The sequence below is a fragment of the Ictidomys tridecemlineatus genome, chromosome 3 (genome assembly GCF_052094955.1).
Source record: "Ictidomys tridecemlineatus isolate mIctTri1 chromosome 3, mIctTri1.hap1, whole genome shotgun sequence".
Taxonomy (NCBI): domain Eukaryota; kingdom Metazoa; phylum Chordata; class Mammalia; order Rodentia; family Sciuridae; genus Ictidomys; species Ictidomys tridecemlineatus.
Genome location: NC_135479.1, coordinates 48412753 through 48440159, shown reverse-complemented (window position 1 = coordinate 48440159; position 27407 = coordinate 48412753). Strand labels below are relative to the sequence as shown.

The 27407-nt window shown below is 43.6% G+C and overlaps 1 long non-coding RNA gene and 1 pseudogene across 1 annotated transcript; one reads left to right on the top strand and one right to left on the bottom strand.

Moving 5' to 3' along the window:
* Nucleotides 1–348: 348 nt before the first annotated feature.
* Nucleotides 349–16931, top strand: LOC101976766 (kelch-like protein 5; annotated as a pseudogene).
* Nucleotides 16932–17417: 486 nt separating this feature from the next.
* Nucleotides 17418–25776, bottom strand: LOC144376150 (uncharacterized). Its single transcript, XR_013436278.1, has 2 exons — nucleotides 25599–25776; nucleotides 17418–23141 (listed from the first exon to the last, which is right to left on the bottom strand). It is a non-coding gene; the product is annotated as an uncharacterized LOC144376150 (long non-coding RNA).
* Nucleotides 25777–27407: the final 1631 nt, after the last annotated feature.

The window sequence follows — 27407 nt, the reverse complement described above, 5'->3', positions numbered from 1 at the left end:
GGGGTATAGCTCACTGATAAAGCATCCCTGGGCTCAATCGCCAATACCAAAAAATAAAAACTTATTCTCACCTGGGAGCTGAACCGAGGCACCCTGTCCTCTAGAACCTTGCCCTGCAGCTCCTCCCAGAACCTTGAGCACATCATCTGCAAGGCACTGTCCTTCTTGCTGCTCTCAGCCACCCAGCCCTCCTCCTGTCCCTGCCCTCACACCCAGTGTGGCTCCTCTTAGTCTGGGACTGGGTTGGGAAGTACTCTTCATTCAGCCGTGCCTGGAAAACACCTCCAGGGGTGTGAACACCAGAGATGTGCTCCAAGAAAAGATACTGGATGGAAAGCCACCAAGGACATGCACCCACAGCCTGCTGGGGTGGACCAGTGGGTGCAGCCCCAGGATGCTTGTCCCTTCCTCACCTGCGATGATGAACCAGTTCATGTAGTTCAGGAGGTTGATGTAGCAGAGAACTGCAGCAGCCACGTATGCTCTCCAGCGAGGCAGGCTCCATCGGGCAGGCGTGCTGGGAGGGGGACACTGACCTGAGACCAATGTCCCATAATGACCACCTGGTCTCAGGGCCTGGCTCTGTGGCTCTTCTGGCCCAGGATCAGGGCACTCAGCAGACATCACCCACTCGTTGCCAACCTGCAGCTCCTGTCCCAGGACGGGTGCTGGGTTAGATGTATCAGCTCAGCACCAAGTCACTTCCTGTGGGCCCCCAGCCTCCCGACCTCAAAGCAGCTGCCCTAACTGTTAGACATCTGATCACGAGTTCCTGCTGAGCCCACCACAACCTCACTGATAAAATTTCACCATCCTCAGCCTCCAAAGCCTGCTGGCAGGGTGAGGAGGGCTCCTGGCACCCCCACCCATGTGCCTAGATAACTCTGTGGTCCCCTGAATCTACCCTGTGGCTTCAATGAGGAAGGGAAACTCCTGGGACAGGAAATGTCTCCCCCGGACCCTGCTGATTCAAGCCACCCAGCACCCAGTGAGCCAGATCAGGGAGGCTGGGTGTTGGCCAGAGGAGCAGCATTGGACTAGACAGTGAGGGGAGGTTGGTGCCTATTCAATGTCCAATGTGACCAAAAAAAAAAGATCTGGGGGTGGGGGGGCAGCCTATAGGAAGTCATCTGTGGGCAACACACACCAATAGAGCTTAGTCTAGGAGAGGGACAGGATAATGGCATGGGCTTAAAGGTGTCTCTGTAGATTGCTCGCTAGTAGCAAGTGGGACAAAGAGCAACTACACAGGGCTGGGGACATAGCTCAGTTGGTAGAGTGCTTGCCTCACATGCACAAGGCCCTGGGTTCAATCCCCAGCACCACAAAAAAAAAAAAAAAGAGAGAGAGAGAGAGAGTAATTACACAATAGAGGGGGCAGACATCTTGACCAGAGATTAAAAAGCATCACAGATGGGGGCAGATGGCAGTGGGTCTAAAGCCCTGCACCCATCACCGTGCAGTGTTATAGCCAGAAATGCATAATCTGAATTTAATTACAAGGAGACATCAGATAAACCCAAATTGAGGAATGTTCTTTTTTTAAGGGACTAACACTATGATTCAAAAATGTCAAAGTGGCTCAGTGGTAGAGTGTGTGATTGGCATGCATGAGGCCCTGGGTTCAATTCCCAGAACTAAAAAGAAAAACAAAAAGTCATAAAAGACTACGGATTAAAGAGATAAAACAGATATGACAAGTGTAACACAGAATTCTAGGCTGCATCCTGTACCGAGGAGAAATACACATTACTTGATCAATTGATCAAATTGGAATGTAGGGCTGGGGTTGTGGCTCAGTGGTAGAGCGCTCGCCTAGGATGCATGAGGCACTAGGTTCGATCCTCAGCACCACATAAAAATTTAATAAAGATATTGTGTCCACCTAAAATGAAAAAAATAAATATTTTTTTAAAAATTGGAATGTAGCCAGGTGCAGAACACTCAGGACACTGAGGCAGAAGGATCACAAGTTTGAGGTCAACCTATAGTGGCCCTAAGCAACTTAGAGAGACCTGTCTCAAAATAAAATAAAATAAACAGGGCTCAGGATGTGGCTCAGTGGTAAAGCACTGAACACCCTGGGTTCAATCCCTGGTACCAAAAAATAAAGGATGTGAAAGGATGTAGTCACAGAAGAAGATAGCATGGTAGTCCTTGAAAGTTCAAAAAATAAGTAAAATAAAATAGGGATGTAGACAGTAGATTAGGAAGAAATTTTATATCAGTGTCAAATTTACTAAAGGTGATCGCTGTGCAGTTATGTAAGTAAATATACTTAGTCTGAAGCATCTAGAGATAAAGGGCTATAATATAAGCAACTTACTCTCTCATGTAGTTCTAAAAAAAATTGATATTTGCATATGGTAAGAAAGCAAATGGCCAGGCACAGTGGTGCACACCTGTAATCCCAGTGTCTCAGGAGGCTGAGGCAGGAAGATAACAAGTTCAAAGCCAACCTCTGCAATTCAGTGAAGCCCTAAGCAACTCAGTGAGATCCTGTCTCAAAATAAAATATAAAAAAAGGCTGGGGATGTGGCTCAGTGGATAAGCGCCTCTGGGTTCAATCCCTAGTAGCAAAATAAATAAATAAATGAAAATAAAAATGGACAAAGGACTTGAGCAGACATTTCTCCAAAGATATACAAATAACCAACGAGCACATGAGAAGATGCTCAGGGTCACTAGTCATGAGGGAGATGAAAGTCAAAACCACTTTATACCCAGTAAGATAGCTATAATAGAGAAGGAGAAAGGAAACAAGTGTTGCTGAGAATGTGGAGAAATCGGAAGCCTCAGATGTTGCTGGTGGGGATGTGAAAGGATGTAGTCACAGGAGGAGATAGCATGGTAGTCCTCGAAAGTTCAACACCAAACTACCATCGGATTAAGCAATCTCATCACTGGATGTGTACCCAGTAGAACAGAAAGCAAAACTCAAATACCTCTCTATACCCTGGTTCATAGGAGCACTATGCACAATAGTCATAAGGTAGAAATAAAGCCAGGCATGGTGGTGCCCACCTATCATGCCAGCAACTCAGGAGGCTGAGGCAGGAGGATCACAAGACTGAGGCCAGCCTGGGCAACTTAGCAAAACCCTGTCTCAAAATGAAAATTAAAGGGAGCTAGGGATGTAGGTCATGGAAGAGCATCCCTGGGTTCAATCCCCAGTACCACACACATACACACACACACACACACAAATGAAGTATCGATTCATGCTATATTGTAGATGAACCTCAAAAACAAATAAGCAAATGCGAAAGGTCACATATTTTATGATTACATTTATTTGAAATATCCAAAGTAGGTAAGCCCACAGAAACAGAAAGCAAATTATGATTGCCAAGGGCTGAGAGGAGGGAAGGATACTTAATGGATATAAGGTCTCCTTTGAGGACAATGAAATTATTTTGGAACTAGATAGAGGTGGCAGAGGCATGTCATTGAGAATTACTAAATGCCACAGCAGTGTATGTTTTTAAAAATATTTACAATTGGGGCTGGGGCCGTAGCTCAGTGGTAGGTAGCTTGCCTCGCATGCATGAGGCACTGGGTTCAATCCTCAGCACCACATAAAAATGAACTTAAAAAAATACAGATATTGTGTCCACCTACAACTAAAACAAAAAAATTAAAATATTTACAATTGGGCTGGGGATGTGGCTCAAGAGGTAGCGCGCTCGCCTGGCATGCGTGCGGCCCAGGTTCGATCCTCAGCACCACATACCAACAAAGATGTTGTGTCTGCCGAAAACTAAAAAATAAATATTAAAAAATTCTCTCTCTCTCTTTAAAAAAAAAATTTACAATTTTTTCAGGGCTGGGGATATAGCTCAGTTGGTAGAGTGCTTGCCTTAAAACCACAAGGCCCTGGGTTCAATCCCCAGCACCACAAAAAAAAAAAAAAAAATTACAATTTTTTTAAGAGACAGGGAGAGCCTGGCTACGTTGCCCAGGCTAGCCCTGAACTCCTGGGCTCAAGTAACCCTCCTGCTTCAGGTTCCCCTGAGGAGTTGGGACTATAGACCCATGACATCACCCTGGCTGAAATAGTTACAATTTTTGTTATGTGAATTTCACTTCGATTTTTAAAAAAGGTTAGAAAGCAGGCTGAGTGTGGTGGTGCATGCCTATAATCCCAGCTGTGGGGAGGCTACAGTGCACTATACTGATCAGGTGCCTACACTAGTTTGACACCAATATGGTGACCTCCCAGGAGCAGGGGACTATCAACCAGGTTGCATGTGCTGACTCTAATGGAATCACACCTGTGTATAGCCAGGGCACTCCAGCCTGGGCAACATATAGTAAAAAAAAAAAAAAAAAAAAAGTCACAGCAGGGGTAGGATTGTAGCTCAGTAGTAGGTCATGTGCTTAGCATGGTCAAGGGCCTGGGTTCATTTCCCAACACAAGAAGAAGAAAAAAAATTAAAGCAAACAAACTGAAAACTGGTCTGGCAAGAGTGTGAGCTCTATAGAGTGAGTTCAAATTCCAATTTTGCAACTTCCTTGTTGTGAGCTATGGGCATGTTCCTAACCTCTCTGAGCCTCAGGGTTCTCATGTGTGATAGAGAATAATTAATATGAGCTTCAGGGATTAACTGTGAGGATGAACTAAAATAAATGCATGGGACATTCCTAGTATACAGCCTGACACATAGTAAGTCCTCAGTGGTGTTTTTGTTTTTGTCTTTTTAGTACCGGGGATTGTTGAACTCAGGGACGCTTGACCACTGAGCAACATCCCCAGCCTTATTTGTATTTTATTTAGAGACAGGGTCTCACTGAGTTGACAGGATCTCACTGAGTTGTTTAGCACCTCGTTTTTTTGCTGAGGCTGGTTTTGAACCTGCAGCCTTCTGAGCACCTGGGATTACAGGCATGCACCCACTTGTTTTTGTCTTTGTTTTACACTGTTAGGGGGCCTCATGCATGGTAGGAAGTGTCCCACTGAACTATATCCCTAAGGCTTTTGGTGGTGCTGGGGATTGAACCCAGGGCCTTATGCATTCAAGGCAAGCATTCTACCAACTGAGCTATATCCCCAGCCCTATAAGGGGGTGGTCAAACTAAGAGCCTCCAAAAGGAGGGCATGCAGGCAGTCCAGCATCCTGGCTAAGATCCTGTATTTCAGAGTTACACACTGGCCATAAAAACTCAGGTAAATCAATTTATCTCTCTGTGCCATGGTTTTCTCATCTATAAAATAAGATAGCAATAGTAGTTGTGGCTTTTTTTTAAAATTTTTTTAAAGTTATAGATGGGCACAATACCTTTATTTTGTTTATTTTATTTTTTTATGTGGTGCTGAGGATCAAACTCAGTGCCTCATGTGTTCTAGGCAAGAGCTCTACCACTGAGCTACAACCCCAGCCCAGTAGTTGTGGCTTAAATAAGATAATGTTCAAAAAATGCCTGGAACTCTGCCTGATATTGAGGAAGTGCCATGTGCTAATTAAGTACAATGGGGATTTTCCCCCGCTCTTAGAGATAAGACTCTTGGCCCCTGCCTTCCGAGTCCAGGAGAAACAGGCAGAGCTACATCCATGACTATGAGTGTACCCCGGCACACAAACACACACACCCACACTCACACTCTCACATGCAAATCACACAACAGTGTCCCAGCTAATGAGCTGGGACAAAACAGAGCTGCCTCCACCCCAGAGGTTGCTGCCCCATCCTCCCTGCCTTTCCAGGGTGCAGACCAGTACAGAGCCTACCATGGCTTTCAGAGTCAGTTCTATCCTCAGAGAACAGAACGCCCAGGAGTTGGTCAAATCGGGGAGGTAGGTATTGGCCAGGAAGGCAGCCTTGGAACATGACCACTGCCCTGGACTCCTCCACTCAGTTGACCCCCAGAGGGTTCCTTTTTTTTTTTTTTTTTAACCTTTGTACTGAGGATTGACCCGTCAGTACTTTATCACTGAGCCACATCCCTAGTCCTTTTTATTTTTTATTTTTCAGACAGGATCTCACTAAGTTATTTAGGGCCTTGATAAATTGCTGAGGCCAACCTCCTACTTGTGGTCCTCCTGCCTCAGCCTCCTGAGTTGCTGGGATTACAGGTGTATGCCTCAGCCTCCAGCTCCAAAGGGTTCCTTGATAAAGAGGCTTTGCCACAGAGGCATCTTGAAATTCAAGCTAAAGAGCACCCCCAGAAGCAGGAGACCAGCCACGAGTGGCACAGAGTCATGGACGTGGAGGGACATCTGGGTTCCAACAGGATGCTTTCCCTCCCAGGTCTCAGCTTCCCCAGTCAAATCCTGGTGGCCATGCTGGTGGAGGAATTGGTTAGACCCAGAAAGTCCAGTTAACTTTCATTTTGTGTGTGTGTCTGAGGTTCCCTGAGGAATGAGGGGCCAGCAAGGAAAGCCCATGGATGTCTCCAGAAACCACTAGGCAAGAGAAAATGGCTCCTGCCACCTTCACACCTAACACATGGGAGATAAAGCCAATAAAGGCCTGCTTTTCAGAGAACAGAAAAATGTCCACATGGAGACTGACAGGGAATACTGTTTTGTTTTGTTTGGGGGAACATACCAGAGATTGAACCCAGGGATGCTTAACCACTGAGCCGCATCCACAGCCCTTTTGATTTTTTATTTCAAGAAAGGGTCTTGCTAAGTTTCTTAGGGCCTTGCTAAGTTGCTGAGGCTGGTCTTGAACTTGCAATCCTCTTGCCTCCGCCTCCAAAATCACTGGAGTTACACTGGTAGTCATGCTGGTAGAGGGAAAACTATTTTTAAAGAAAAATATAGGCTGGAAAAGACAGCTTTATGTGGGATCTGGAATCCCCGACATAGGAGGAAAGGGGAAGGAGAAGGATCTTCTTCATGCTGGCTACCAGTCCTTCAACATGAAGGGCAGCCTCAGAAAGACTCAGGCTGTCTGGCACTGTAGTTTTTGCAAATTAAGTCATAATATGTTCAAAGTCACCTTCTCTTAAAAGTAAATGTGCACTTCTGGTACATACCCAGAAATATGGAAAGCAGGGAACTGGGGTTGTGGCTCAGCGGTAGAGCACTCACCTAGCAGGTGCAAGGCCCTGGGTTCGATCCTCAGCACCACATAAAAATAAACAAACAAAATAAAGGCATTGTGTTCAACTACAACTAAAAATAAATAAATATTCTAAAAAAAAAAAAAAAGAAAAAAGAAAGAAAAAGAAATGGAAAGCAGGGACTTGAACAGATTTGCCAGTACTGGAAACTGAACCTCCAGGACCTCATGCACAATAGGCAAGTGCTCGGCTACAGAGCTGCATCTCCAGCCCATTGAGCAAATGCCCTTATTCAGCATTATTCACAACAACCAAAAGTGGGAACAGGGCTGGGGATGTGGCTCAAGCGGTAGCGCGCTCGCCTGGCATGCGTGCGGCCCGGGTTCGATCCTCAGCACCACATACCAACAAAGATGTTGTGTCTGCCGAGAACTAAAAAATAAATATTAAAAAATTCTCTCTCTATCTCTGTCTCCCTCCTCTCTCACTCTCTCTTTAAAAAAAAAAAAAAGTGGGAACAACTCAAGTAAATGGATAAATAGTCAATGGATTGATATATAAAGAAATTGCAGTATACATACAATGGAATATTATTCAATCTTAAAAAGGAAAGTGGAGAACACAATGGCATGTGCCTGTAAGTCCCAGAACTCAGGACACCAAGGCAGGAGGATCACTTGAGCCCGGAAGTTCAAGACAAGCCTGAGCAACACAGTGAGACCCCTATCTCAAAAATAAATAAATAAATAAATAAAGGAAGAAAATACAGGTACCCAATATATGCTACAGCTTAGTCCAAAGATATTTATCTCAACTGGACATAGTAGCGCATGCACGTTTGTAATCCCAGCAGCTCATGAAGCTGAGGCAGGAGGATCATGAGTTCAAAGCCAACCTCAGCAACTCAGCAAGACCCTGTCTCTAAATAAAATATAAAAAAGGGCTGGGGATGCAGCTCAGTGGTAAAGCACCCCTGGGTTCAATCCCTGGTACCAAAAATAAAAAATAAAAAGAGGTTTATCTCAATTGATTGTTCGCAGTCAGTTCCAGATATATGCTATAAGTGGATGAATCATAAAGACATTCTGCTAAGTAAAATAAGCCAGTTACAAAAGGACAAATCGTGTCTGACGCCACTCAGATGAGGTATCTAGACTAGGTAAATTTATAGAGATTGAAAGTAGAACAAAGGTGACCAGGGGCTGGACAGTGGGGTCGGGGTGAACAGGGATGGGGAGTTTCAGAAGATAAAGAATTTCTAGATAGGGATAATGACGACGGCTGCACAACAATTTGAATACACTTGATGCCACTAAACTGCACTTAAAAATGGTTCAAGTTGGGGGCTGGGGTTGTGGCTCAGTGGTAGAGCACTTGCCTAACATGTATGAGGCACTGGATTCAATCCTCAGCACCACATATAAATAAACAAATAAAATAAAGGTATTGTGTTCATCTACAACCACAAAAAAAAAAAATTTTTTTTTTTAAATAGTTCTGGGCTGGGGCTAGGGCTCAGAGGTACAGCGCTCACCTAGCATGCATAAGGCACTGGGTTCGATCCTCTGCACCACATAAAGTAAAAAATAAAGACATTGTGTCCAACTATAACTAAAAGATTAAAAAAAAAAAAAAAAAAGCAATAGTTCAAGTGAGCCTGGGGTTATGGCTCAGGGTTAAAGCGCTCACCTAGCACATGTGAGATACTGGATTGAATCCTCAGCACCACATATAAATAAATTGAATAAAGGTATTGTATCCACCTACAATTTAAAAAAAAATTTAAATGGTTCAAGTTGGGCTGGGGTTGTGGCTCAGCAGTGGAGCTCTTGCCTAGCATGTGTGAGGCCCTGGGTTTGATCCTTAGCACCACCTAAAAATAAATAAAATAAAGGTATTGTGTCCAACTACAACAAAAAATAAATATTTTAAAAAATAATAAAATAAAATGGTTCAAGTGGCCAGGTGTGATGGTACACACATGTAATCCCAGCTATTTGGAAAGTCAAAGCCGGAGGATCACAAGCTTGAGGCCAGTCTGGGCAACCTAGCAAGACCCTGTCTCAAAGGAAAAAATAAAAGGGATTGGGGATGTAACTCAGTGATACAGCGTTTGCCCAGCATGCACCACGCCCTGGGTTCAACCATCAGTACCAAAAAAAAAAAAAAAAAGGAAATCTGTTAGATGATGGGGCTGGGGAAATTCGTTACGTGATGTTAGCTTACTGGTAGAGCACTTGCCTGGCATGGGCAAGGTCCTGGAATCAATCCCCAGCACCAGAAGAATAAAAAAGAAAGGAAGGAAGAAACTTGCTAAATGAATAGATATTGAAAGGCCTGGAGCTTCTCAGTCTGGGGCAAGAATATGAAAGAATGTGGGCTCTGAGGGAGGCTTGGTTTCACATTCTTGCTCTTTGACCTTGGACAAGACCTCAGGACAAGTGACTTGACCTTCTCCAAGAACCTCTATTTCCTTAGGCAAGGGCTCTGCCACTGAGCCACATCTCCAAATGCCTCATTTTTAAAATGGGCCTACAATTGTATCTACCCTTGCAGGGTATTGAAAGATTCGATATATGCAAAGTGGTTTTCCTCCCTGGTGTAGAACGGTTTTCAATAGATAGTAGTGTGCTAATTACTTCTACTGATGTTCTTAGAATGGCAATATAATGAGATGGACATAAAATGTTGTGACAGACAGATAAGGATTTGAATTCAGGCCCTGTCATTTGCTCTCAAAGATCCCCTTTGCTCTCAGAGGTCTCTTTGCCTAAATAATGGGTGATGCCAGGTCTCTAAGCAAGGCATTGTGAGAAGTCACATTCAGGCTGTCCATCCACCTGCCTAGGATGCTATGGAGAGAACTTAGGATTTCAAAAGATCCTGGGAGGGACGATTTTTAAGGACTTGCTAGTCTAGCAAGACTGGACTAAAAATAGCTTCTGAACACTGGCAGATCTGGCAGCAGGGTTGACCAGCACATCTTGAGAGAGAAAATCTCACCTTACCACACCCTTTAGTATCAGCACGTGAGTGGGGGAAGGGGTACCACCTGTCAAGATGCTATAGCTGGAGTATGCAGCCCATAACTCAATGGTAGAGCACATGCTTAGTATGCTAGAGGCCCTGAGTTCAACCCCCAGCAGGGCAGAAAAAAAGGAAAAAGAAAAAAAAATCAAGATTCTAAAGGCAAAGAAATATCCTAAAGGCACACAAACACTTTGGCCTAACAATACCACTTCCAGGAACCATGTTTCAGGTACATGTTTATAGGTGCACAGAGGACCACAACACCATTGTCCATGGTAGAAGAGACAAGTGATAACTTGAATGTCCATGAACAGGAGCTCAAAAAAAAAAAAAAAAAAAACAAGATATGAGCTTCCTTATTGGCAGAGACCACTCATTCCTGATGTCTACAATTGAATTCTGGTCCAGTAAATATTTCTAAATGAATGAATCAGTCCAAATAATAGGATATTCTGCAATCAATAAAAAAAGAATGAGGGGGCTGGGGAAATAGTTCGTTGGTAGAGTGCTTGCCTTATATGCACAAGGCCCTGAGTTCAATTCCCAGAATAATAATAATAATAATAGTAATAATAATAATAATAATAATAGTAATAATAATTGAGAAGCTGGACACAGTGGCACACACCTATAATCCCAGCTAATTGGGAGGCTGAGGCAAGAAGATCCCAGTTTTTCAAGGTCAGCCTGGGTACTTAGAAAGACCCTTTCTCAAGGGTTGGGGATATAGCTCAGTTGGTAGAGTGCTGGCCTCACATGTGCAAGGCCCTGGATTCTATCCCCAGCATCACAAAAAAAGAAAAGAAAAGAGAGAGAGAGAGAGAGAAGAAAGAAAGAAAGAAAGAAAGAAAGAAAGAAAGAAAGAAAGAAAGAAAGAAAGAAAGAAAGAAAGAAAGAAAGAAAGAAAGAAAGAAAGAAAGAAAGAAAGAAAGAAAGAAAGAAAGAAAGAAAGAAAGAAAGAAAGAAAGAAAGAAAGACCCTTTCTCAAAATAAAATAAAAAGGACTGGGAGCTGGGTGCAATGGCATACACCTACAATCCCAGCAGCTCAGGAGGCTGAAATAAAAGGATCGCAAGTTCAGTGACTTACCAATGTCCTGGCCAACTTAACAAGATCCTATCTCAAAATTAAAAAAAATTGAAAAATGGGCTGGAAATGTGGCTTAGTGGTTAAGAGAGAGAAAGAGAAAATGAATTAGAGAAGTAGGCACTATCAGGGTTGGTGAGTGCAGTGGCACCATGACATCATCAAAGACTCCAGTGCCTTCATCTTTTCTCTGAAGTCTTTTGTGTTGGATTCTGGTTCCTGTACAACCCCCAACATACCCTGCCCTGAATTACAGATTTAAATAGTTGGAGTTGTTCATCATCTCTTATAGTTTATGTGGGTCACAAATCTGGGAGTGTCTTGGATAGGTGGCTATGGCTCAAGATCTCTCATCCTTTCATTGAGGGCTGACTAAGGCTGACTGAGGCTGGAGGCTTCAATTCCAAGGTGGCACACTCACATGGCTAGAAAGTGGGTGCTGGCTGCTGGTTCCTCTCAACATGGGCCCTCCACAGGACTGCTTGAGTGTCCTTACAATATGGTGGCTGGCTTCCTCCACTGGGAGCATCCCATAGGGACCAAGGCAGAAACTGCAAAACCTTTCATGACAAAGCCTTCCGGCTCTGCATTCTGCTGCATTCTATTGGTCACAAAGACCCATCCAGGTTTACTGTGCTACCCAAGGGCATGAATACCGGTAAGCAAAACTGACAGGAGGGCATCATGTACCTCCACATCCCCCATCCTGAGGCTTGCCTTCTCACATGTAAGGGAAAAGAGTCCAGGTGTGGTGGCACATTCCTGTAATCCCAACTACACAGAAGAATCTCAAATTCAAGGCTGGCCTGGGCAATTCATTGAGACCCTGTCTCAAAATAAAATTTGAAAAAGAACTGGGGATATAGCTCAATGGTAGAGCATCCTGGGTTCCACCCCAGTCCCGCCAAAAAAAAAAAAAAAAAAAAAAAAAAAGAGCTGCTAAACACTGAGGACCACAAACTTGGCATCTCAAGACCAGGATCCTCCTAGTTGAGCGTGACATGTTTTCAAAAAGGATAATTCGCCAGCAAGTCCCAGGGACTGACGATCTGAACCAGGCTTCAATAGCGACACCATGTGGTCATATGAAGAAACAGCAGTCATGAACTATTCGAGGCATAGTGTAAACCCCCAAAGTTTCTGGATAATTCAAGGTGATCTCAAGCACCTGGATTCCTTGTTAATAAATAGTGTGCATGCTTGAGCCATTAATTTGGATAAGAGCTTATGACAATATTATATGCCAAGGTTATGGAACTGAGCATATTTCTATAGTATATGCCCATAGCATAAGAAAGACAGGATATATCCCAAAGGGGTAACAGTACTCATCTCAGGCTCATAGGACTGAGTGAACATTTTTCCTTTATTTTCCCCTTTTTTTCTTTTCTTTCCAATAATAATAATATCAGTCAATAACAGTACATACCATGTGCTATGCACCTGTGAATTGGGTATAATAACTATACTTAGTTTTTAGGTAAGGAAACTAAGGCAGAGAGACTAAGTAACTGCCTCATGTGACCCTGAACTCCAGGCTTCTTTCTTCTGTACTATTTTCCCTGTCTGATTTCTATATACTGACTTTTCTGCATCATATTGCTTGTGTAGTAATAATATAAGGAAAGAAATAGTGGTGGCACATATACTTTAATAATTTTTACAAACAATAAAACAGAACAAAAATACACATATGGTAGGTGTGCATCCCTACACCTAGCTCTCGTGGATTTCTTGTTGCCTGACCTGTTTCTTATTTAGGGTGAATTATTTTTGCAGGAGACAACCCAGACCTCCATGCAAATCCCTGGTATCAAAAAACAAACAAACAATACAACCCCACACACCTTCTACTTGATGTCACCTTCTTCAGGGATGCCTCCAGTTTTGGCTAAATGCTTATCTATCATGGTACCTACTGCTCCTCATTAGGATTTCTGGTATTCTGTCCTGATCAGCAAGTCCTTTAAGGGAAAGGTAGGTATCTGAACCCTTTTTGACTCCCTAGAGTCTGGCCCAAGCCATCTAGACTAGAGCAGGCCTTGACAGAACAGGAGTTCTGCATGAGTGAATGAATCTAGCTTCTCAATTTCAGCAAAGGCATTTCTGTGACTGTGACATACACAGTACAATAGCGGGATCCTTATTCCTTTGGAAAACACAACCCCAACTGGGCGCAGCAGCGCACATATGTAATCCTAGCAGTTTGGGAGGTTGAGACAGGAGGATTGCGAGTTCAAAGCCAGACTCCGCAAAGGTGAGGCACTAAGCAACTCAGTGAGACCCTATCTCTAAATAAAATACAAAATAAGAGCTGAGGAAGTGACTCAATAGTTGACTGCCCCTGAGTTCAATCCCTGGTACCCAAAACAAACAAACAATACAACCCCACCAGCTTTCTTTGGGATTGTGCGGAGGGGGTTGCTTGTACAGGGAACACCCTCTCAAGTACAAGGCACCTAGGTACTCTGTATATAGAGGCACCCTTCTGTGGGGCTCCGGGGTCGTTCAGGGATATGAGGAAGCCATTGCTGATCATGTTCAGCATGCTCCCTGGCTTGAACCAGGAGACAAGGACCAGAGAACAACCAGAGCAGGGGGTGGGGGGCAGACACTTGCAATGAGCCATCTGATAATGAGATTAAGAAAATTCCATCCACAGGAGCAACCCATTACCCCTCTTTTCTCAGAACCTTGGAGCAAGGTCAATGTCTCTCTTGCTCCCTCTTGCCACCTCCAAACCATTTTCCTTCCTTGTCTCTTAAAACTCCAGTTCCTACGAATTTCATGCCAACAAACTCAGCCATGCACTCCTCCTCCTCCTCCCCTTCCCCCTCCCCTACCCCTCCCCTACCCCTCCCCCTCTTCTTTTCCCCCCTTCCCAGTCTCCTTGCCCATGACTTCAATGGACCCCTGATCATCCTCTCATTCACCCAAGACTCGGATGCCTCTGACCTCTTTCCTTCTTCTGTCCTCTGGTGGCATCACCAACCATGTGGATGGTCCCTACATTACATGGGCCCCTGGCTCCTCCGATTCTCCTACAACAAGCTCTCTCCCCTCCCCACCGTCCCTCCCAGGTCATCACCAACATCAGTGCCACTTTTGGAATCACTCCTTAAGCATCCCCTCTTGGACCACAACTTCCCTCACCCTGTCCCCACCTATAAGCCTCTTGCTGGCCTCTCTCTTCAGTCCTCAGGGGACCTCCAGCCTCCCAAGCCCACCCCATGTTCATGAGCTATCATCTACTCATGCCTTCTTCCTCCTCATTATCGTCACCCTTAACTTCTCCAAGGCTCTCTTCCTCCCTTGACTGACCTGCCAAAGCCCCAACTCTGGCCTAATCTGCCCTTTCCTTCTTGCACCCCAAAAGCTAGATGTTGCTGGCGGCGGGTGGGCCAGAGGAGCAAACCATGCTGTTCCAGGGAACAGTTCTGAATCCCTCCCACAGACCTAGTCGCCTGGCAACCTTCTGCTCTCTGGATTTTCCAGTGCCTGGCTGACTCCTCTTTCTAGGTCTCTAGGGCTTGGGTGAAGTACTGCTGTTTAGCTGGGCATTATGACACACACCTGTAATCCCAGTTGAAGCATGAGGATCACAAGATCAAGGCCAGCCTCAGCAGCTTAGGGAGATCCTGTCTCAAAATTAAAAAATAAAAAGGGCTTGGCTTTCCACTCTCTGATCATGATGTGAGTTGCTTCCCTCCGCCACACTCTTCCACCATAATGTTTAGCCTCACCTTGAACCCCAAGGAATGGAGCTGGCCTTCTGTAGATTAAGACCTCTAGAACCTTCCTGGCAAACATGGAAAATTAATGCACTTTTTTTGGGGATGATATAAAATGTCAGAAACTCATTATGGAAGCAATGAAGTATCATTTACTACCAGAGAGACAACCCATGTTTTAAAGTCCTCAGACAAAACTTAGGAAATCAACCGTTGGTACATTATTTGCAGTTGGAGGAATGGATTCAACAAAAGGACCAACAAGCATTGAAAAATATGATTTGTGGTGGGTGTAGTGGCACACATCTGTAATCCCAGCAGCTCAGGAGGCTGAGGCAGGAGGATCGTGGGTTCAAAGCCAGCCTCAGCAACTTAGCAAGGCCCGAAGTAACTCAGTGAGATCATATCTCTAAATAAAATACAAAAAAAAAAAAAGGCTGGGAATATGGCTCAGTTGTTGAGCACACCTGAGCTCAAGCCCAGTACCAAAAAGAAAAATATGATTCGTCTACAAACATGTACAAATATGGACTCCCGTGGCAAATATGAATGGGAGGAGGCTACAGCTCATGTTGCAGTGTTAAATGACAAACTGTACGTGGTTGGAGGGAGAGAGGAACTGAAGAATTTGAATACTCTTTTTGCTACTCTTATGGCCCAGGCTATATGAGCAATGACCAAAAAGACTCCATTTGCCCTGAGACTCCACGTCATGTGAAAACTACTTCTCCCATGGGAAAGCTCCGCCTCTGTACCCATCAGCAGTTGCTTAGCATAGCATGTTTGGCCACACGAAATGGCAATTCTTCTGCAATGTAAAATTGTTCTCTTTTTGGTTCCTATTTTTCTTGGACAATGTACCCTGTCGGAGATTGATGTCTAGATGTTAGTAACCATTCTTTAACTTGTACTCAATTAGGGACTTTTTCTTTTTTTTAAGGTAGAGTGAGAGAGGGAGAGAGAGAGAGAGAATTTTTCAATATTTATTTTTCAGTTATTGGCGGACACAACATCTTTGTTTTGTATGTGGTGCTGAGGATTGAACCCGGGCCGCTCGCATGCCAGGTGAGGGTGCTACCGCTTGAGCCACATCCCCAACCCTCAATTAGGGACATTTTGACCCACTCTCCCTTCTGCTTATGATTTTAGATCTCATGAATTTTGTTTATGGTTTTGAATCATAGCAACAGCCACTTACGATTAATGTGGTTTTGAATTATAAAAGGTGTACTGAAACCCAGGAAGGGGTCAAAGGGTGTCGACTTGCAGCCTGCTCCTTGGTCCACTGGCTGATGGATCTGGACCGACTGCCAACTGGTGAATAAAGGTTCTGTTTCCAGTTTTAAGATCGACTCCGTGATTTATTGCAATCTCGCCACAACACTACAACCCCAAAACAAAACGTTGGAGAACGATGCCTCCCATGTCCACAGGCAGTCATGGCGTTAGTGTGGCCGTGGTGGAAGGTCCCATGTACACAGTTGGTGGGCGCGATCGCGGGAGCTATCTGAACATGGTAGAATGATGGGACCCCCAGGCTTGTCAGTGAAACTTTGTTGTCACTATGTCCACCCCAAGAAGCACAGTAGGTGTGGCAGTACTAACTTCATACAGTTGGCGGTCGTGATGAAAGTTCTTGTCTCAAACCAGGAGAATGCTTTGATCCTCATATGAATAAATGGACACGGTGTTCACAAATGTCAAAAGGTAGAGGTGGCGTAGGAGCGACAACCTAGAATGGACAGCTGTATGCTATTGGAGAACACTATGCCCCTGCATCTAACTCGACTTCCAGACTCTTCAACTGTGTGGACAGATATGATCCCAACACAGAAGTGCGGACTGAGGTGGCATCTGTGAGCACATCAGAGGTGCAGTGGGGGGTGTGTTTACTGGACAATAAATTATATGCCAGTGGGGGATACGAAGGACAGACCTACCTTAACACCGTGAAGGCTTATGGTCCCCAGACAAATGAGTGGGCCCAGGTTGCTCCACTGTGCCTAGGAAGAGCTGGAGCTTGTGTTGTGAGAGTAAAATTAAGTAAAATTATAATTTGGTGCTTTATTTTCTAAACGACAATATTCTCTTCCTTTATTAATTTGCTACATTATACTATAACTATATTATACTATGATATTGTTAGTAAGTGTGCAATATCATATTCCTGAGCACAGAGTGCCTCATTTCAAGGTGATGATGTTAAAAAAGGAGAGAGCAAGGAGTGGATGGACCAGGATTAAATACTTTCATTTCCTAGATCAAAACTACAACAGGTGGGGCCGGGGATGTGGCTCAAGTGGTAGCGCGCTTGCCTGGCATGCGAGCCCGGGTTCAATCCTCAGCACCACACACACAAACAAAGATGTTGTGTCCGCCGAAAACTAAAAAATAAATATTAAAAATTCTCTCTCTCTCTCCCTCTCCCTCTCTCTTTAAGAAAAAAAAACTGCAACAGGTGAACATATGTCCTGATATGAAATATGAGGACAAGGTAACTACTCCAAAACAATCCAGAGTTAACCGGAAATTTCATTTATTCATGATTAAGCACATATTACTTTCATTATTCAGATTGATTTTATTACAGTGCAAACATAATAAAAAACTTCTAAAATGTTATTTTGTAAGTTCATCATACATGGATTTCAGTAATTTTTTGGCAGGGGAGGGTACCGGGGATTGAACTCAGGGGTGCTCAACCACTGATCCACATCCCCTGCTCTAGTTTATATTTTATTTAGACACAGGGTCTCTCTGAGTTGCTTAGTGCCTCACCAAGGCTGAGGGTAGCTTTGAACTTGTGATCCTCCCGTCTCAGCTTCCCATGCTGCTGGGATTAGAGGCATGCACCACTGTCCCCGGTTTTTACTTCTAATAATTTTTGTTTAATCACAATCACTATTTTTTTCCCAAGAAAATAGTTTATTAAAGATATATGCAGCTGGGTTGGCATGCCATTCTGCCAACTATGTGGCTGAGGTTGAAGGATCAAGTACAAAGGGAGTGGATGACTTGTCAGGATCATATCTCAAAAAATAAACACAGCCAGGCACAGTGGTGCACACCTCTAACCCAGCAGCTCAGGAGGCTGATGCAGGAGGATTGAAAGTTTGATGCCAGCCTCAGCAATTAAGCAAGACCTTAAGCAACTTAGCAAGACCCTGTCTCTGAATCAAAAAGGTGGGGTATGTGGCTCAATGGTTAAGCTACCCTGGGTTCAATCCCCAGAACCAAAAAAAAAAAAAAATAGCTTATTCCAGGCTGGGCATGGTGGCTCAAGCCTGTGATCCTCAGAGACTCAGGAACTACTGAGGGAAGACTGCAGCAATTCCAGGCCAGCCTGGAAAATTTAGCCAGACTCGCCTCTAAAGCACTGGGGTTGTGGCTCAGGGGTTAGTGCCCCGAGTTCGATCCCAGGAACCAAAGCAAAAAGCATTAACTTCCTATAGAGACATGGAGTCTTCTTCTCGTAGGGCTGGACAGCACTGCAGAAGTGGAGGAAATCCAGAAGTGTTGCAGGTCAAAGGCACACAGGCTGCTAGGATGCCTCCTCAAATAGCACACAAACACTGTTTCTGGAATACTGAGGACCAAACCATTTAGTTTTTTCAGCTACACTCTATATGCTTTGGTTGTAGATTCTACCTCTAAAATTGGCTTAGTCCAATAAATTAAAAGAAAACCACTAAAGCATTAACACAATAATGACCCAATAAAATGATGTGATCCTTAAATCTTAAATCTTCATTCCATTACATTTAGATTCATCAAGAATTACATGTAGGGGCTGAGGATATAGCTCAGTTGGTAGAAAGCTTGCCTCATATTCACAAAGCTCTGGGTTCAATCCCCAGCACCACCACCAAAAAATAAATAAATAAATAAATTACATGTATGACATTCTTTAATTGAAATTTAAACATGACATTTTACATTAAACATATGCAAAATTATGTAGAGAAAATAAATGTTATATGTCCCATAATGTTTTCACTAATATTTAATTACATGGATTTTTTTTGTTTCCTTTTCTATTACAATAAATGGTTTGATTTGTCTTTTTTTTTTTTTTAAGAGAAAATGAGAGAAGAGAGAGAGAATTTTAATATCTATTTTTCAGTCTTTGGCGGACACAACATCTTTGTTTGTATGTGGTGCTGAGGATCGAACCCGGGCCGCAAACATGCCAGGCGAGCACGCTACCACTTGAGCCACATCCCCAGTCCTGATTTGTCTTTTGATATTGGCAAAATTGGATACTCTTTTGTTCTCAAGTCTCCTGATTTTTCTCTTAGTTTTATCACAGTAATTCATCATGAGACTTTGTAATCAACCAGTTTGGAGGGAACAGACTCATTTAATGTTTGAAAAACAAGTTTAAAGCGTTTGTTACCCAAGCTATTGTGCATTCCTAAACTTTAACTACATATGTGAAGGTTAATACTCTCCCTGAATTGTTTATTGTTTGCAAAAATGCATGGGGCAGTAACATTTTGTGATATTTCCTATGAGGTGTAAGTCATTAATGAATCCATGTAAAATAAATCTAAACTAAATTCCCATCTTTCAAAGTTAAGAAAAAAAAAAGGGGGGGCTGGGGATGTGGCTTGGTGGTAAAAGATCCCTGCATTCAATCCCCAGTAGAGAAAAACAATTTTTTTAAGTACTGCTGTTTACAAGCGAACCTCGGATATAACTTTTTCTCTCCTTCTGTCCACCCCTCATCTTACTTGCACCTTGGTGCCAAAGTTTATCTCTGTGGCTCCCAAAACTGAATTCTCAGGCTTGACCCTCTCCCAGGCTCCAGACTTCCACTTTGTATCCTTGGCATCCTTCCCAAACATCCAACAGGTATCTCAAACTCGCCCAACCTCAGCCCTGGCCAAAACTGACTTCTTGGTGATCCTCCCAGCCTCTTCCTCCTCCAGTCTTCTCACACTCATCAGGGCACCACCATCCACCCAGAGGCTTAAGTTAAAAAAAAAAAAAAAAATCTAATGAGTCCCTTCTTTCTTTCACCCTCCACATCCAGTGCTTTGTCAAATCCGGTTGACTCTGCCTCTCAAACACTTTTTATTTTCATTCTGGTACTGGGGATGGAACCCAGGAGTACTTTACCACTGAGCTACATCCCTAGTGCTTTTTATATATGTAGGTATGTATGCATATACTTTGAGATAGGGCCTCACTAAATTGGTTGGCCTGGAATTTGTGATCCTCCTGCCTCAGCCTCCCCAACCACTAGGATGACAAATGTGCACCACCACATCCACCTAAAACACATCCTGAATCCTTTTCTCTCCTTCTCCATCAGCCCCCACCTAGTTCAGGCCACCATCACCCTCACCTGGACCACTGCCATGGGATGCCAATTGGCCCCTCTGCTTCCCCCATTTCCCATCAGTCAAGTAGTGCAGCAGCAGCCAGAAAAATCCCTGTGAAATGAACATCAGATGAAGTCACCTCCCTTAATCCACAAGAGTGGAGGGGAGAGGCTTTCCAAAGATTTTCCACCATGCATGGAGTAAAATCAAACCCTTCTCCTGGCTTTAGGGCCTAGTGATTGACCCTGCCACTCGGGCCCTACATCTCTTAGCCTCACACACACACACACACACACACACCATTTACTCTGTTCCCACCATCTCTGTCCCCACCATACTGCCTTCTCTGTTTCTCAAACACAAATGCTTGGACTGGGGATGTGGCTCAAGGGGTAGCACGCTCGCCTGGTATGCGTGCGGCCCAGGTTCAATCCTCAGCACCACATACAAATAAAGATGTTGTGTCCACCAAAAACTAAAAATAAATAAATTCTCTCTCTCTCTCTCTCTCTCTCTCTCTCTCTCTCTCTCTCTCTCTCTCTCTCTCTCTCTCTCAAAAATTTAAAAAAAAAAAATCAAACCCAAAAGCTCTTCCTTATTTCAGACACTTAAGTAACCCCTGCCCAGAAAGATGTTCCTCCAGGACTTTGCATAACCTGCCACTTCTTCTTTTCAGGTATCTTAAACGCCACCTCCTCCAAGATGCCCTATCTGGCCACCTAATTTGCAGTAGCTATCATCTAGTGACACTCTGTCCTAGCTCCACATAACTATCTGATATTTTCTCAGATTTGCTAGTCTGTTTCTTCTCCCCACTCGCCTGTCTTGGCTTCTTGTGTCACCAGTACCATGGCACTTGGGCTGTGCTCATTCACATTTTAACAAATAAGAAAGGAGGGGTCAGGAGCAGTGGCACACACCTGCATTCCCAGTGACTGGAGAGGCAGAGGAGGAAGGACCCCAAATTCAAGGCCAGATTCAGAAATTTGGTGAGATTCTGTCTCTAAAAAATAGGGTTGGGACCCAGGTACGGTGGCAGATGACGCCTGTAATCCCAGCAGCTTGGGAGGCTGAGGCAAGAGGATTGAGAGTTCAAAGCCAGTCTCAGCAAAAGCGAGGGGCTGGGGCTGGGGATGTGGCTCAAGCGGTAGCGCGCTCGCCTGGCATGCGTATGGCCCCGGGTTCGATCCTCAGCACCACATACAAATAAAGATGTTGTGTCTGCTGAAAAATTCTTTAAAAAAAAAAAAAAAAAAGCGAGGCGCTAATCAACTCAGTGAGACCTGTCTCTGAATAAAATACAAAATGGGGCTGGGGATGTGGCTCAGTGGTTGGATGCCCCTGCAGTACCTGGAAAAAAAAAAAATACATATATATATATATATATCAGGGGTTGTAGCTTAGAGGTAGAGCTGCTTACCTAGCATGTGTGAGGCCCTAGGTTCAATTCTTAGCACCTCATGTAAAAAAATAAATAAAGGTCTATAGACAACTAAAAAAAATGTTCTAAAAAAATTAAAAAATAGGGCTGGGATTGTGGCTCAGTAGCAGAGCGCTTGCCTCGCCTGTGTGAGGCACTGGGTTCAATCCTCAGCACTACATAAAAATAAACAAATTAAAAATAAAGGTATTGTGTCCATCTACAACTAAAAAAAAAATATTTTAAAAAAATTAAAAGGGCTGGGGATGTGGCTCAAGTGGTAGAGTGCTTGCCTAGCATGCGTGAGGCACTGGGTTCGATTGTCAGCACCACATAAAAATAAAATGAAGATATTGTGTCCACCTAAAACTAAAAAATAAATATTTTTTAAAAAATCAAAAATAGGGCTGGGGTTGTAGCTCAGCAGTGGTGCATTTGCCTAGCACGTGTGAGGCACTGGGTTCGATCCCCAGCACCACATTAAAAAAATAAATATAATAAAGGTATTGTGTCCACCTACAATTAAAAAAATTTTTTTTTAATTTTAAAATGGGCTGGTGATATAGCTCAGCTGTTAGAGTGCTTGCCTCTTATACACAAGGCGCCCCAGCACCACAGGAAAAAAAAATTAAAAATATAAGTAAATAAAAAGAGCTGGGGATGTAGCTCATTGTTCAAGAACCCCTAGGTATATTGTGTCCAACAACAACTAAAAAATAAATGTTTAAAAAAATAATAAATGAGGGCTGGGGATGTGGCTCAAGGGGTATGGCGCTCGCCTGGCATGCGTGCGGCCTGGGTTTGATCCTCAGCACCACATACAAAAACAAAGATGTTGTGTCCGCCGAAAACTAAAAAATAAATATTAAATAATTAATTAAATAATTAATGAAAAAAAAGAATAAATTGTGGTGTGATTGCGCAGAGCATTGCAGCTCTTTGAGCCCTCTGGATGAAATGAGAAGATATGAAAGACTGCTTCTGAGGATCTGCCTGAGGCAAGTCAGTACTATGATGGCCAGTGACCACCAGGTGTCGCCAAAGACTAAGGAAAGAACTTCACTAAGCCATCCTTCCTGGGCAGAGCCTTCTGGCTTCCTGGAGAGGCTCAAAAAATTGAAATAAACATAAAGCCTTGCGGGGGGCAATCCTGAAGTTGGGGGTCACCAATTATCCAGTTATCCAGAGCCAGAGCTTGGACCCTAGGCTGTTGCTGGTCCTGGGTTCTCATCTACCCACTAGATGTACTCTCATTACCCAGGTTCCTCTACCTCAGACCCCTCCACCCCTTGGTGGGAGGAAGGAGAATGGGAAAGGGGAAGAGGTACCACTTTCCTCCGGCTTCTACTCTCAGGGATCATTCCCCTGGGGCAGGAGTATGTCTGTCCCTCGGTGTGCTCCTGGTGCCCTTACGTCCAATGAAACCGGCTTCTAGCATGGAGACAGCTATGCTGGCAATGAGGTGGTAACAACCATATTCCACTGAATTCATCTTCTGAGGTTGGGAGCTCCCAGAAGAGGAGAGGAAATGTATTTCCCTAAACAAACATAAAACCATTATTAGCTCAGGGTCCAACAAGAATCCACTGGCCAGGCTACCAACAGGCCAGAGTTTGCAGAACCCTAGTTTAGAGGAAGGAAAACCTCATGATGAACCACTTGGAGACTCAGGTATTATTTCAGAGAGGAGCTACAAAGAAGGGCCTTGACTTATCAGGGTCATCTCTTTTCTTCCTTCATGGAAAACATATACTCTTGCATTTTCATGCAGGCACATACATGTGCTGTGGTCAGTGTAAGGAAGAAATCTCTGATTCTGAGAGCCTGGAATCCCATATCTTTAGTAAAATGGATTTTACTGCAATAAGAATGAATTTTACACTTCAGGTAGGGCAGAGACTAAAGGTAGGATAAAGAGATACAGCCTGGCAATGTTAAGGAAAATAAGACTGAAGAGTTTGCTAAGTGGATTTCTGGAGACAACTGACCTAGAGACTTTAGGGCTGTTTTTGAAGTTGAACCAGAGCCTGGACTTGTAAGTGGTGATTTTTTTTTTAATATGTGATGCTTTAATAAAATGACCCATATGCTAATTATATCCACAGTTGTGTCCTGAGCTATTCATCATAGAGGACTTCTCTCTGATTAAGCTCTTCCGAACTCTTTCTCTACTTCTGTCCCCACATGCACAGAAACTTTGTCTTTACATGTGATCTAAGACAAACCTAGAATCCTAGGCCCTGTGAAGGTTTATGGATACAACCAAATCCTAAGGTGAGCAGGAATCATGGGCAAGGAAGCAAATGAGAGGAAGACAGAGGACAAGGGGCAGTGGTCTGCGGGAGTCAGGCTTGGATAGTTGGGCACAGAGCCCAAGAGGCAGAGTGACTCAGGAAGGGGACACTCAAAACCAATGGAAGGGGCTAGCACCCCTTTGCCTGCCAGCACTGTTGGCCTTCACCATAGAGACTCATGGGAGGCCACAGCATAGTCTGGCCCAAGTAGATGGATGCCAGTCTACATCAGCCCAGTGCCCCCAAGTATCAGCTGGGGATGACAGTACACACCTGTAATTATCAATCAAAAAGCATGGCATTTTTTGCTGGGCATGGTCGTGCACACCTGTAATCCTAGCAACTTGGGAGGCTAAGGCAGGAGGATCACAAGTGTCAAGTCAGCCTCAGCAACTTACCAAGGCCCTGTTTGTTTTTTTTTTTAAATACTTTTTTTTTTTTTAAGGAGAGAGTGGGAGAGAGAGAGAGAGAGAGAGAGAGAATTTTTTTAATATTTATTTTCTAGTTCTCCGCAGACACATCTTTGTTTGTATGTGGTGCTGAGGATCAAACCCGGGCCGCACGCATGCCAGGCTAGCGCCCTACGCCCTACCGCTTGAGCCACATCCCCAGCCCCAGGCCTTGATTCTTTCCGGCTGAGAAGACACCAAATTCTCAGAAAGGAAATGGGCCATTGCAATTCCTGAGATCCCCAAGTGCAGCCCAGTCTCTCCACCCACTTTGTCCACAGGACTCCCTTCAGCTTCCCTCTCTTCTTTCTCCCCCAGGCTCCTGGCCACCTCACTACATCCATTGTTGATTTGATCAAAGTTCTCCCAGAGGAACTTTTTGCAATTAGGTACATACATGTGCCTGTGGTACATGAACATCCCTGTGCGTGGAAAAATGGTGTGGATAGACCACTGTGTGAGCCTGTGTGTGTGGTCTGGAGACTACGGAGATACAGCTTTGGGGGCTGTTTTAGAGGCTGAACCAGAGCATAGACTGGTAAGTGATGATTTTTAAAACATGATGCTTTAATAAAAGGATCCATATGCTAATTATGTTCACAGTTCTGTCCAGAGCTATTAATTATAAAGGGCTTCTCTTGACTCACCTCTTCTGAACTAGATAAAAGAGTAGCATCTGTGAGCTCTGCTTTCCTAACCCTCCAAGGCCAGACTTAGCTGCCTTGGGTTCCCCTGTGTTAAGAGCTCAGTGGAGGGCTGGGGATGTGGCTCAAGCGGTAGCGCACTCGCCTGGCATGCGTGCGGCCCAGGTTCGGTCCTCAGCACCGCATACAAAAAAAGATGGTGTGTCTGCCGAAAACTAAAAAAAATAAATAAATATTAAAAAAAAAAATAGCTCAGTGGAACAGTAGAGCCCTCCCTGCCCCACCAAGAAAACAAGAGGCCTGACATGCTTCTTAGAGAAAGCCAGGAGGAACAGCCGTGAGCAGCGCCCCCTTGTGCTCACTCCACAGAATACTTGACTTGGGGATGAATGACACATGCCCCCAGGAGTGAGGCTGGGATTTTTTTTTTTTTTTTTTTTTGGGTGCTGGAAATTGAACCCAGGACTTTGTGCATGAGAGGCAAGCACTCTACCAACTGAGCTATATCTCCAGTCCCAAGGCTGTTTGTGATTGTTTTTTTATTTTCCTAACTTTTCATTGTGACAATTTTCAAACATTAAAAAATCGAAAATCAATATAAGAATCACCTGTAAATCCCAGAGACTCAGGAGGCTGAGGCAAGAAGATCACAAGATTAGGGCTGGGGATGTGGCTCAAGCGGTAGCGCGCTCGCCTGGCATGCGTGCGGCCCGGGTTCGATCCTCAGCACCACATACCAACAAAGATATTGTGTCCGCCGAGAACTAAAAAATAAATATTAAAAAAAAAAAAAGATCACAAGATTGAGGCAACCTGGGTGACACATAGTAAGACCCTGTCTCAAAATAGAAATAACTGGGTATATAGCTCAGTGGTAAAACATCCCTCAGTTTAATCCCCAATACCACCAAAAAAAAAAAAAAAAAAAAATCACCTGTTTACCCCCACCATCTAGATTCAATAACTGTTAACAAGTTATCATATTTGCTCTCTCTAATGTGTGTATAGACGTGCCTTCTCCTCTTCTGTCTTATCAAATTTTCCTCTGCCTCTCTCTTATAAGGACATTTGTGATTGCATTTAGAGCCACCTGGATAATCCTAAATAATCTCTCTATCTCCAGATTATTAACTTAATTGCATTTGCAACCACCCTTTTGCCTTATAGAATAACATTTGCAGATTTTAGAGATTATGATAAACATAACCACCCCTCAGATCAAGATAAAATAGATTCCCAACTTCCCAAAAAGTCTCCCATATCCCAAGTAACTGCACCATAAATTAAATTTGCCTTTTCTTTTTCTTTTAATTTTGGTGGGGTTTTTTCCCCCTCTTTCTGAATATCACACACTATGGCATATGGGATATGTCTACATAAAACACACACACAATATATATATATATATATATATTTCTCTCAACATAATATCTGTTCTATGTATCAATAGGTATCATGTTATTGTAAGGATCGATAGTTTTCTTTCTCTAACTCTCTCTTTTTTATTTCTGAGTAATACTTCAAGATGTGAATGGTGTTTAGCCCAGCACAGTGACACATGCCTACAATTCTAGCAACTCAGGAGACTGAGGCAGGAGGATCCCAAGTTTGAGGCCAGCCTCAGCAACATAGCCAGACCCTATATCAAAATTTAAAAACTAAAATAAAAAGGGCTGAGGATGTAGCTCAGTGGCAAAGTACCCCTGGGTTCAATCTTCAGTACCAAAAAATAAAAATCAAATTAAAAAAATAAAAGAAAGAACAAGGCACAGCGGCACATACCTGTAATCCCAGAGACATGGGAGGTTGAGGCAAGAGGATTGCAAGTTTAAAAGAAACAAAAAAAAAAAAAAAGAAAAGAAATATTAAGCCATGTAGATCACTAATATGCTATCTGCCCTTGTATTGTAAGAACCCTGTTAGCTGTAAGTTCCCAAGACACCTGTCTTTGTAACTTTTTTTAGTAAAAACCACCCTGCTCTTAGACCGATGCTGTCCTCTTTCCCGGCCTTTGGATGAGGCAGTCACTGATCAGCTCTCCTGTATACACAATATAATCTTGCTTTAACTTGGTTTAAAAAAAAAAAAAAAAGAGGATTGCAAGTTCAAAGCCAGCCTCAGCAATTTAACAAGGCCTGAAACAACTTCATGAGATCCTGTCTCAAAAGTTAAAAATAAAAAGAGCTAGGGATATAGCAGAGTATTTAAGTGCCTGTGGGTTCAATCCCTGGTACCAAAATAAATAAATAAATATGAATAACATTTTAGTCTATTTCTCCTTCTATAACAGAATACCCGACACTTGTAATTTATAAACAAGAGAAACTTATTTCTCACAGTTCTGGAGGTTGGGAAGGCCAAAACAAACAGAAGGCATCTAGTACAGGGCCTACTTGCTAAATCCTTACATGGTGAAT